The 12214-nt window shown below is 46.3% G+C and overlaps 1 pseudogene; it reads left to right on the forward strand.

Moving 5' to 3' along the window:
• The first annotated feature begins 1317 nt into the window (after window positions 1-1317).
• LOC123428837 lies at window positions 1318-2547 on the forward strand (annotated as a pseudogene).
• The last annotated feature ends 9667 nt before the right edge of the window (window positions 2548-12214 follow it).

Consider the following 12214-nt stretch of genomic DNA (forward strand, 5'->3'; position numbering starts at 1 on the left):
CGACGGAGCGCCCTTCAATACGCGACAGTGGGCATCGGCTGCTAAAATGTACTACAACCGGCAACGTGCTCGTCGCGGGTCTACGCGGCTGGCCTTTCCAAGTGCCGTTGGGTCGACGGACGACGCCCGCGGGGCCGGGGCACGTACAGCGTACGTGCGCTACAGCGCATGGCGGTTCATGGAGGGCACCATGGTTTGGGAGGTAATAGCGTCCCAGATCTTACAACTTGTAATGGATGTGATGATTTGCTCCTAAAACTTGTAAAGTGACCCTATTTAGTATCAAAATTTGCAACTCATGTGCAAATTTAGTCCACAGCCAATTAAAACGTGCCAACTGGACAGGGTGGGTCAGCTCTGGTCGTTTTGCACATAGCCCCCTGCGTTTAACATTAATTAATATAGCTCCAGGGTTGAGACAACAACTGATTTAATTAAGCCCTCCTCTCCCATGCATGCGAGGTACTGTGCATGCATGCGTCGTTGATATGGTTGGAGATTCGATGACATGCATTGTACTGCTCGCATTTAATTACTCCTAGATCTTTCGCCCTCTTATCACATGCAAACACACTATTCCAGGCTTCCAGCTATGCCCCATCATTTCATGTTTTTTCATTTATTTTCAAGTTTAAATCTATTCTATCTATTTGACCAAAAGTACAACTTATGATCTGTTTTTATATTTATGTTTTTGACACCGAAAACTTTGAATTGAGATCACTTTTGAATATATTTCAACAATTTTAAAATTTAAATACCGAAACCTGATGAAGCACTATAAAAGTACACGGAACAATGCTAAGTTTTGTTAAACACTATATAAATTCAAAATTTTGTTACAATAAAATCTAGTAATATTTACAAACTTTTAGATACTAAGAATCAACTTAATACACATTGGCACACAATGTAACATTACGATATGCAATGGAATATGGTGAGCCCACAATGAAATAATAAGGTTTTATACAAAATAGAATGAAAAATTATTAAAAAGTCATGGAATTAATAAATTTGTTTTTAGCAAGTTTGAAACATGGTGATTTAGTTGTTAAAATGTAATTTCTGAAAAATATATTCAATATTGGTCTTGTTTTAAAGATCTTATCAAAGAAAACACAATTGTGCAGACATAATGTAAATCAAAATTTTATTTTAATATACATCATACATCTATTTATTTAAACGAAACTTAATCACTTAAAAATAGCATATGCATTTAGGTAGGTGAGAGAAAAAATATTGTAGGTGATATCAGCGGTCCCACACGACAATAAAAAAATGAGCTGAATGCATGCACGGGAGGTTCCGTGCATGATAGAAAATCCTCTCTCCTTCGCATTCACTGCAAGTTTCTCTTACGCCGCACCAGTCGTCTCCGGTGAGTTCAACAATCCATGCCGTCGTTGATTTAGCTAGCGCACCATCCATATATGTACGTAGGTGCTCGATCGAGTGTTGAACCGCAATGTGCTATTGCTGATTCTCAAGTGCACATGCAGGCGAAGAGCAGAAGAAGGCCGACCGACAGCGAAGAAGGCGGAGGGCGAGGCAGGCTGTGGCAGACGACGAGGGTGGAGGGGACGATGCGGCCAAGAAGCAACGGCTGAGCGACGAGCAGGCGCAGTTCCTGTAGATGAGCTTCAGGAAGGAGCATAAGCTGGAGGCACCGCGCAAGGTGCAGCTCGCCGCGGAGCTGGGACTGGACACCAAGCAGGTCGCCGTGTGATTCCAGAACCGCCGCGCCCGCTACAAGAGCAAGCTCATCGAGGAGGAGTTCTCCAAGCTCTGGGCCGCCCACGACGCCGTCGTCGTCGGCAACTGCCACCTCGAGGCCGAGGTATACAGTGCAACCTCTGAAAAAGATAAGCTCTTTCCTCTTCACTTCACTTAACCTCCTCCTGTTCAGCTCTGCAGAGAGTGTGACGCGGTGGTGGCGCGGACACCGCCGCGCCGTCGCCGGCGGACGTCCACGCCGTGACGGTGTACAGCGGGATGTCGAGCCACCGGAGCGTGAGCCCCTCGCCGTCGCCCTACGGGTGCACGCCGTACTTGCCCGGCGCGAACATCCTCGCGATCATCCGCCCCTGCATCGCCTCTCGGTCGCCGATGCCGGCGTTCCGGAACCCGCCGTCCTCCATGCGCCGCCGCCACCCCGCGAAGCTGTCGTGCCGCTCGGACCTGTCGGGGCCCTCGAACGCCACTGCGTTGCGGATCTCCCGCGCGAACATCTCCTCCGCCTTGGCCCGGGCCGCGCTGGCCGGCGGCGCCCACCGCGTCGAACGCCGCAGCGTAGTGCTGCAGCGCGCGCGCGAACCACGCCTCCCATCGCCCGCCGTTCAGCCCCTGCGCCTCGTGCTCGCCGAGGAGCAGGACGGCGTCGTCCGTGCTGCGCACCAGCCCGAGGAAGTCGGACAGCGCGCCGCCGGTCTCGTCGCGGAGCAGCCGGGATTGAGCTCGGTTAGCGTCCGCGTCTTGGTAGCCACTGGACTCGGCGCGGGCAGCGCTGGCGCCGGTGGCATGACGGCCCGGCCCGGCGACTAGACACGTGTATTTGCCGGGCTGTACGTGCATGCAGGAGATTGAATGCCATGAGGAGGGGCTTAATTAATTCAGGTGTTTTTTGAAACAGTCTGCAGCTATATTAATAAGTGACAAATGCAAGGGCCTCAGTGCAAAACGACCAACCCTGACCCACCCTGTCCACTTGGCACGCTGTGAATGGTTGTGAACTAAAAATGCACAAGACTTGTAAGTTATAGGACTAAATAGGTACAATTTGCAAGCTGTATGACCAAACCATCACATGTGTTGCAAGTTCCAGGACTTGGAGTGCTATTACCTCATGATTCTGCAGCGGAAACTCCGGTGCGCGACGTCGATGCCGAGGGCGGGGTAGTACGGCCGGGCGAACCACCTGCGGCTGCGTGCGTCCTGTGGCAGCAGGGGGCTGGAGTCAATGCCATGGCATCGATGGATCGCCCGTTGCCCTCTGCCGGTCGCAATCGGTCGTCGACGCCGGAAGCCAGCCAGCCTGCCGTAGCCCGTAGGCGTGTGCCATATTAATGGTACTGGTGGTAGTACCAGTGGAGTGGGATCCTGCGTGCGTGCGGTGCAACGCGTGCCGGCGGGAAATGCTTTTGAAGCTCTCGTGAGTTGCCGGATTCTGTGGCCGTGTGTTGGTGTGAACCTGGGTTTCTTACGGTCGTGTCAGACTTGCTGGTTGATCTCATATGAGAACCAACGACTGTTGCGGTTGGTAAGTCGACGTCTTCGAATGATATGTTTGCAACAGCAAAATTGGCCGCGGAAGCAAAAATAAATGCTAGCCAAACAATAGATAAGCTACGATTAATCAGGAAAGCTAGACTATGAAAATCACGTCAATGTCACGCAACCGCCTCCTCTCCAAAATTTTGGGTCCCTCTTGCCCTCTGGCCGACGCCGCTAATCCGCATCGTCTCCCGTGGTCTTATGACCTTGAGACCGCGGTGAATCCCGGCCCTTGTCGATAAGAGGGCTCAGTTTTTAAACGTCTCTTCGAGTTTTCTTAGAATTTGTGTCCTTCTTAGTAAGAAGGGGCAATGGCGATGGCTCTCTGGAGATGAAATATGATTCTCTCCGCCTAGTCCATGTCCTGATGATGCGTTCAGCACCATCAATTAACGTGTGAAGGTGTGTCTTCGACGAATCTATCTTTGATGAATTTGTTTGGAGATGATTCTCGTTCGTCTTCGTTTGTGTGTTTTCAGATTGAATTTTTCCAATCTACGCTACTCTTTATTGATGACGATTACTTTTTTAGTGCGTTGGTCATATGGAGTTGGCACAACGACTTTTTAGCTGTCTACTAAAACAAATTTTGCCTGACTCTGACGAGGGAGGTGCTATGATAGCGACGTGTCTTTGGTTCGCTTCAGTGATTACAGTCGTCGTTAGTCGGTCTACAGATCTTGATATAACTTTCATTATTCCATGCGTTCGTTGTACTGACACCATTGATGATGAATAGATCAGAAGTTCTTTTAAAAAAAATCATCTCAATGTCTAAGACAGTACTCTCTATAACGGTCTAAGCTGATGTCGTTTTACGTGCTCAAACTTGCACCTGCCTCGGTGCGCTTAATAGCAAATATCTATTTGTAATCACCGAGAAAAAAAAAAGTCTTTTTACACGTTTATTAGGCATGTCTCAACATGATAGAGATACTACGACAGCGTCATCCCTCATCCCTGATGAATCTAGTAGTATCTACTGACGGAATCTAAGACGTCTGAAATGAATCCGTTGCTCCCGTACGTGCGCGTTCTGAACGCAAGTTAATGGCGCAGAATGCACCTTAATGACGCCCAAATGAAAGCCCTGAGCGCAAGTTTAATGCCGCTGCGCAGCTGATCCTTATTTACCCATCTCTCACTGAAGAAGGATCACAGCACGGCCCCTACAAATCTTCAGGAGTACGACGTAGTACGACGTAGTTAAGCCCTGTGTCCTGCCGCATAAAGCTGTCATTTACCGCGACTGATTTCCTGTTAGCGCCTCGGTACGTACGGAGCGCGAGCCCATTAAGCCGGGCGCAGCCGGGCTGCTTCTGAATAAATGAAGGGAGGAATGGGGCTTCAAAACGAGCAGTGAATGCTCTTCTCTTTTTGTCGCGCTACGACGCTGGCCGTCTCGGGCGAGGCGTAGACCAGGCCACCGGTGGTGGAGGTGTTTGCATTGCGGTTGCGGGCACGTGGGTGGAGCATGGCCGTTTCTTCCCGTGGACAGTGGACACACCCCGGCCCGAATAGTGGTCACGCTCAAGAAGAAAAAGTTGATCTCAATTACTAGCAGCCACCGCTCTGTCCATGGCCCTTGGTTTTGATCAAACTTCTCGTGCAAATGTCGGGTGTATCTCAAGACATTCCTCGGCCGAGCGAAGGTCGGGCACGTTCATGTTTGGCCTTGGCTCGCGTATTTCTGACGGGCAGACAGCCGTTGAGCTAGCCAGTAGAGCGAGTTAATGTGGTGACTGCTGAGGGGCTAGGTGAACGCAGGTCAAACCTAGGCCCTGATTGTTTCATAAGTCTTAGGATTTTTTAAATTCTCAACTTATAAGTCATAAGTTCCTACCTGTTTGTTTACAGGAACTTATAAGTCCATGTTGCACCTAATAATACACTTGTTCACGTGGATCATCATCAGCCAATGCGTACGGCACACAGGATAAGCACCGCTGCAACGAGGCTCAGGAGAGGGCCTGTTCGGCGATTGGAGGCACCGCTGCAACGAACCGATGCAGAACGAACCGAGGCGGGGCGGCGAACCGAGGCAGAGCGAACCGAGGCGGGGCGGCGACGGGAGCGAGAGGCAGGGCGGCGACGGGGCGGCGACGGGAGCGAGAGGCGGGGCGGCGACGGGGCGAGAGGCGGGGCGGCGGCGGCGATTGGACCGAGAGGCAGGGCGGCGTGCGGGGAACGAGCCTGGAACGACGCGGGGTAGGTCCGGCCCGGGATAAGTCCCAATAAGCTCCTCCCTGAGAGTCTTATTTGATAAGTCCCAAATCACCACAATAAGTCCCAATAAGTCCCTTGTGTTTGGTTTATGTGGGACTTATAGGGACTTTTTTAAGTCCCTAAATCAATAAGTCCCTGGAAACAAACACCCTCCTAGCCTGGCAGTAGCCGAGCGAGCCGAAGAAGCGGCAGCGATCCCTCCCTCCGTGTCCGGGTGATTTTGACCGTGATCACGCTGGCTTTGGTGGTCGTTGAGCACATCGATGCGGGTGCAATGAAGGGTGTGCCACTCCCGGCGGCCGGGTAGGCTACCACAAAGGCCCGTAATGTCGTGTCGTGTCGTGACGCTTACTTGTGGCGTACTCCTGCGAACTCCTCGAAAATTCCAGCCATCATTTTGAAGCTTGCTCTGCTTCATCGACATTGACTCATGTCAGGAGCAGAGCCATCCCAGATGGGATTAGCATTTGAGGACTATTACTCCCGCTCTAAGAACAAGTACAATAGTATAGCCAGCTGCTGGCTATAAGCCATTGCCATGTCATCTATAGCTCACCTTATAGCAAACATGTACAATAGTCCATTGCAAAAGTGTATTACTTCTTTATTATATGGTCCATCTTTCATACTCACAAAATGCCTAGGCGCACGTGCTAGAGCTGGCTCTTAGCTAAGAGCCCGCTTACCTTCTCTCTCCTCTTCTTTTTCGTCTAACTAAACAAAAATATATTAGTTTATTCCTTATAGCCAGCTGACTCAGCTCTATTGTACTTGCTCTAAGATAATTGAAATTCTTGTTTGAGATAAATACAGCCTTAACTTGTCCTACGTGTTCAGTTTGATTCCTAAACTTGTAAAATATGTAAAATTAGTGCCGTAACTTGTCCCTCCGTTCAAATACAGTGCCTCCTCGCATATTCAACCGTATGCAGCGCACACATGGCATGTCAGAGTGTCACAGGCCCACATGTCACTGGCTGGGGGCGCCACCAGGATGCCGTGGTGATTTTCTTTTACGATCCCTTAATCCCCTGCCTCTTCGGTCTGAGTCGCCACCGCTTCGTCCCCTCTCCTCCTCTCCCGATCATTGCAAGGCGGTGGCAAAGCTGGTGCGGCACGGCACGACGACCGGCGGCGGCCGCGGCGATGGATGGCCCGCGTCGTCGACGTCCAGGCGAGGGACCTCGTTCCTACTGTTAGTACCTCCATTTGTCTGGATGTAGTATGCAAGCCTACTGTTAGTACAACCACCAAATTTGAGGCAGTATGCAAGCCTGGATGTAGTTGGTATTTGAAGGCACGCAAAGATAACAGGAGTAGTAGCATACATATTAAGAAATACCTTGACAATCACACATGCACCAAGGCGTGGGACCTGAAAGCTCTTACATCCCCATTTCTGACTGCATAATTCAGAGAAGAATTCAGAGACAATGAGAAAATGCCTTTGAGAAAGTTTTAAGAGAAAGTCGAGACGGAATTTAAGATGGTTGCAAAGAGAAGTAAGCTAGGAAGGGCCAGAAGAGCAGCAGTTAAGCAGATTAGAGGTGAAGATGATGACCAATACAATATGTTGTGGGATTATGGCCGAAAACTTAGGAGGACAAACCTAGGAAGCAAGCTTTTCCTATGCATGAATGAGGTTTTTGATGATAAAACTAAGGAGACGAAGGACCACTTCTCAACATTGTATTGGTCATATGATGCATGTAAGAGAGGGTATCTTATGGCTTACAGACCGATAATCTTTCTTGATGGTTGCCACATAAAAACTAGATACAAAGGGAATTTACTTACAACAGTTGGAGTTGATCCCAACGATTGTATATTCCCTATAGCTTTTGGTCTATGTGAAGTTGAGTCAACATACAGTTGGGACTGGTTCTTAGCATCTTTGAAGGATGACTTGAATATAAGCAACTCTTCACCATATACAGTAATGAGTGACAAGCAAAAGGTTAGCATTTGTTTTCAAAGGGTTAGCAACTCTTCATGGCTTAGTGTTTCTTACAATAGTTTCTCACCATATCACATTTCTTTTCAGGGTTTAATAGCTGCAGTGCAGAAAGTTTTTCCCTATGCTGAACACAGACATTGTGTTAGGCACATATACCAGAATTTTCATAAATTGCAAAAGGGAGAACAACTGAATAATGATCTATGGGCAATAGCAAGATCCGCACATGAAATTGCTTACAATAGGAACATGGAGCAGATGAAGGATCACGGCCTTGCTGCATATGAGTGGGTGAAGAGGTTGTCACCTAAAACATGGATCAAAGCCTTTTTTCCCTTTCTGCAAATGTGGCATTTTACTAAACAACATGAGCGAAGTTTTCAACAGGCTTGGTTCCTCCATTACTATCTATCATGATAAATGCATTCCTATTTAAAAATTTTGCATACATTATCATTGATCTAACTGTATTATTCTGCAGTTACATTTTGGATGGCAGAGAGCTACCAATCAAGTCAGTGTTAGACTATATTTTCCATAAACTAGCAAACAGGATAGTTGGGAAGCAAAGAGAATCTGAGAAGTGGACTGGTAGACTATGCCCCAAAATTCAAAGGAATCTTGATAAATATGTTAAGTGGGCGAAGAACTGTAGAGTGACTGAATATGGCAAAGGTGTATTCCAGGTTATCTCTGTGAACAACACATATATTGTGGATCTAAACTTCTGCTGCATTATAGTTCATGAATGAACTGCTGCTCCTGTTCGGGTTCAGACACAAGAGAAACCCTTTTCTTTTGGCATGGTACTGATGTGTATTGATATGGAGTTCATTTTGGCATGAAAATTATGATGATATGTTGTGTTTAGTCAGTTAAATTGTCCTAAATTCAGTCAAATAAAGATAACTGAATATTTTTGAAAATTGTGATGATATGGTGTGTTTAGTCAGTTAAGTTGTCCTAAATTCAGTCAAATAGTAAACTGCAATTGTAAACAGGACAATACAAATGTTTGCAATTTAAAGAGAAATGTTGCACTTGACTAAAACTCACAACATAGTAACTAATGATGCTTGCATTTGACAAGAACACAAACTACTTAACACATGACACCTCTGATCTACTTCTTCACTACAAGTGCAAACAAAATGGCACACAAGCCAAAACATATACTGATGGCAAATACTAGCATCCTATCTCTAAACACCAGTTCTTCCTTCTGAATCTTAGCAATGATCCTTTTCTCCATTTTGTGCTTCTCCTTCTCAGCCTTCTTCTCAGCCTCCTTTTCTTCAATCTCTTTTTGCTGCAACTGGTTCTTCCTAGCGAGTTCAACGAGCCTCGCCCCGCCATCCATGCCCTCTTTGCCAAAAATGAGATTTGGCTCACGAGTTTGACTGCCTTGAACTAACATGCGGTCGGCAACATTGAACTGGCCAAACTCGATTTCACGAAGCTCCTCGTCCTGAAACCAAAGGAAGACGAGATTCATCACCATAAATAAACTATAACGCATGAGGAAATGCATCAAAGATGACGAGATTCATCACCTCGGAGCTCCTCCTCGATCCCCAGTAGTACACGGCCGTCGGCTTCCATTCCTCGTCACAGCCGTCAGCCATCTCTACCGACAAGGAGGAAGGGGGGGTAAACAAATGACGCCGGCCTTCTGTCCTCCTTGTCTAGATCCACGCCGGCCAAATAACAACGACGAATCGAAGAAGATGGCGCCGCCGCCGTCGTCGCGTGTATAGAATTAAGGATTTCCTTTTTTGATTTGGGAATTGAGGGAACTCACCATATACAGGGAGAACAAGGGCTTTTTTGCGACTTTAAACTAAACAGCGGGGGTTCCCCGTAAAGGAATCAACATGACATCCTCGTGATGCGCCCCCAGCCACTGACATGTGGGCGTGCGACACGCTGGCATGCCACTGGTGCACTGCATACGGCTAAATACGCGAGGATGCACTATATTTGAACGAAGGGACAAGTTACCACACCGATTTTGCGTCTTTTGCAAGTTTAGAAACCAAAGTGAACGCGTCGGACAAGTTAAGGCACTCAGAGTGTATTTATCTCTTCTTCTTTGGTCCAAATACGATTTGTTTAAATTTAATAAAAACTAAAAAGGACATTACTACCATTTAGAACATCAAATTAATCTTTTGAAACACTTTATAAAATATATTTTCATACTATCTGTATTTGAAGTTGTAAAACATTTTTCTATTTTTTTTTTAAATTGAAGCAAAAGATTTACATTTTTATTGATTAAGAAGAGAGCGAGAATTGTCCCGTTAATTGGCGAAAAAGGTGCAAAAATCAACACAATTCAGCCCACAAAATGGACACAACCGACCAACCTAGTCATTGACATGAAACATAAGCTACAAAACATTTCTACAGTAGCCACGACAGCACATGCCAACAACACATGGCCACGCATACGAACAACTTGATAACTCCAATTTTAACGACGAGCATCGCGAGAGAAATATGCAGTACGTGCACCGACCATGCATGTCGCAAACGACCACCGAGCGCCTGCCATCATCTTCATCTGGACTCGCTCTAATGCAAATCCGACTTTAAAGCAACTAGGAAACTCACGAAAGAGCACCTCCGACGTGTGAGAAAGATCCGACTACACAAGCCCGAGCCGCGACCCAAACTCCTATCGATGTTATCGTCATTGCCAAACAGAAATAAATGCCTCGAAATGGCCAGCAAACTACGCGGTCAAGATGCCGCCAACCACCGCAACAAAGATGATGCCATCCATCGGTCGCCAGTTGTAGGCGGCCTCGAGACGAAGCCCCCGAGGAGGAAGAAGACATGAAGGCGCCTTCCTTGCCTGATCTCCTGGATCTGAGGTTTTCCTACGAAGCCATGGCCACGTGGAGAGGGAAGGAGCAATACACAACAACAACTCTTCAAGAAAGAGTGTGGACCAGTCCCTAAACACTGATGCGGGGTTGGATATCCATTCATGTCTCCTAAATGTTCATCCATACATGTTAATGTCGTGGTTGAGGAGAGAAAGGGGATGTGTGGATGTTTGATCGTAATGGCTTTTGGTTTGCCACGCGGATATGCACGCTTCTTCGGTGTTGTTAGAATTTGAACGTTCGGACCCGTCCCTTGACGTTTGAGGGACAATAGTGGATAACAATAAATTTTAAACTCCCAAAAAGAACATACAAGGGCTTTTGAGAATCCGCGTTGAAGATGCCCTAAGATATTGACACGAGACAACCCATTCAATTTGGCATTGCCATGCCAATCTGACAACTACTTGGGAGAACAATGAACAAAAATGCAAAAGGTTGAAGAAACTATGCTAAGTAATGTAGTCTTTTTTTATAAATGGGATAAAAGTTTGTGACAAACTTTCTTTCAATGGTCAAAAGGTCAATTTTACTAATCTTAGAGCAAAAATATCCGAGATTACACCAAAGCAGGAAGCTCCACGCAACACATCAACCGCAATAGGGGCAAACCGAGCAACCCCGACAATAGGGAGTCGATGTCGACTTGTCGAGGCTACACATGGTGGGTAGGGTGCCTCTGCAACTTGCTAATGCTTCCGATTTCGTGTGGCTGTGCGAGTCAAGGTTCATGTTCTTCGGTGTTCTCTTGGCTTGCCTTGCTCCAATATCTTGTCCCTTTTGATAGAGTGTGTGGACTCTCTCAATGATTGTGGATGCACTTATATCATGATGTGGGGATTGTTACTCACGCTGGTGCTCTCGACAGCTCGAAAGCGCCAATTTTGCCATCCGAATCGAACCAACACATTTACTATTTTTTCCTGCTATTTTAACCTAAATGCTTAATAGTGCAACCGTACTATTTTACTGAAATGGACGCACTTCCGTACGACTGTGGTGAAGACCGTATGGCACTTGTTGTGCTACTGCACATGGTACAAGGTAAGATTAGTTGCATGCATGTGGTGATATATCCCACTTTATTCTGTCTCAACCTTTTTTAAAAAGCTATAACTTTTTAACTGACCGCCAGAATGAATATTTGTTTTCACTGTTAGGGTTTTCGTGGCGAGTTGTTCAGAACTAGATCTCATATGCATATGTTACCATGAATTTTTGGGAAAAGCAACTTTGGGTCTACATGAGGCAACTACAGTTCTAAACACAAGCAACTTCCTTGCAACATATGTACTACTGAAATTACCTACCAAGTATATTGTAGACAACATAGAAATCACGCGAGACAATTTTTTACCATATATAGGTAACTAAGTATCATCTGTAGCCAACTTTGGCATTACATGGAGGGTTTAACACTAAATGAGTCAACTCCCGTGATGGTGCATAAATTATGCACACATGATCCTATTACCGTCTATCCATGTTTTATAAAAAACATATTTCTCCGGGTTGTCTACCATGATTATGAGGTTACCTATATCATTACCAGTATGCAACTAAGAAACACTCGTATGCAACTTCATAGTGTTTGTAGGTATCATGAAAAAACAATGAGAAGCAACTTCACCATTTTTAAGCAACTAATTTGCAAAGTCAGGTAACTGAACAGTAATGATAGACAACTAATTAGCAATTCCACACATCTCAACATCAATGGCTGGCAATTTCATAGTATTTATAGGCAATTGAGCATCAATTGTAGGCAAGTGACCATCAACGATGTGCATGTTGGGATAATGTTAGCAAAATTGACACGTAGACATAATGCAGTGAAGTTCCTTATATGTAGAACTAATGG

Source organism: Hordeum vulgare, chromosome 2H, assembly GCF_904849725.1.
Source record: "Hordeum vulgare subsp. vulgare chromosome 2H, MorexV3_pseudomolecules_assembly, whole genome shotgun sequence".
In the NCBI taxonomy this organism is placed as follows: domain Eukaryota; kingdom Viridiplantae; phylum Streptophyta; class Magnoliopsida; order Poales; family Poaceae; genus Hordeum; species Hordeum vulgare.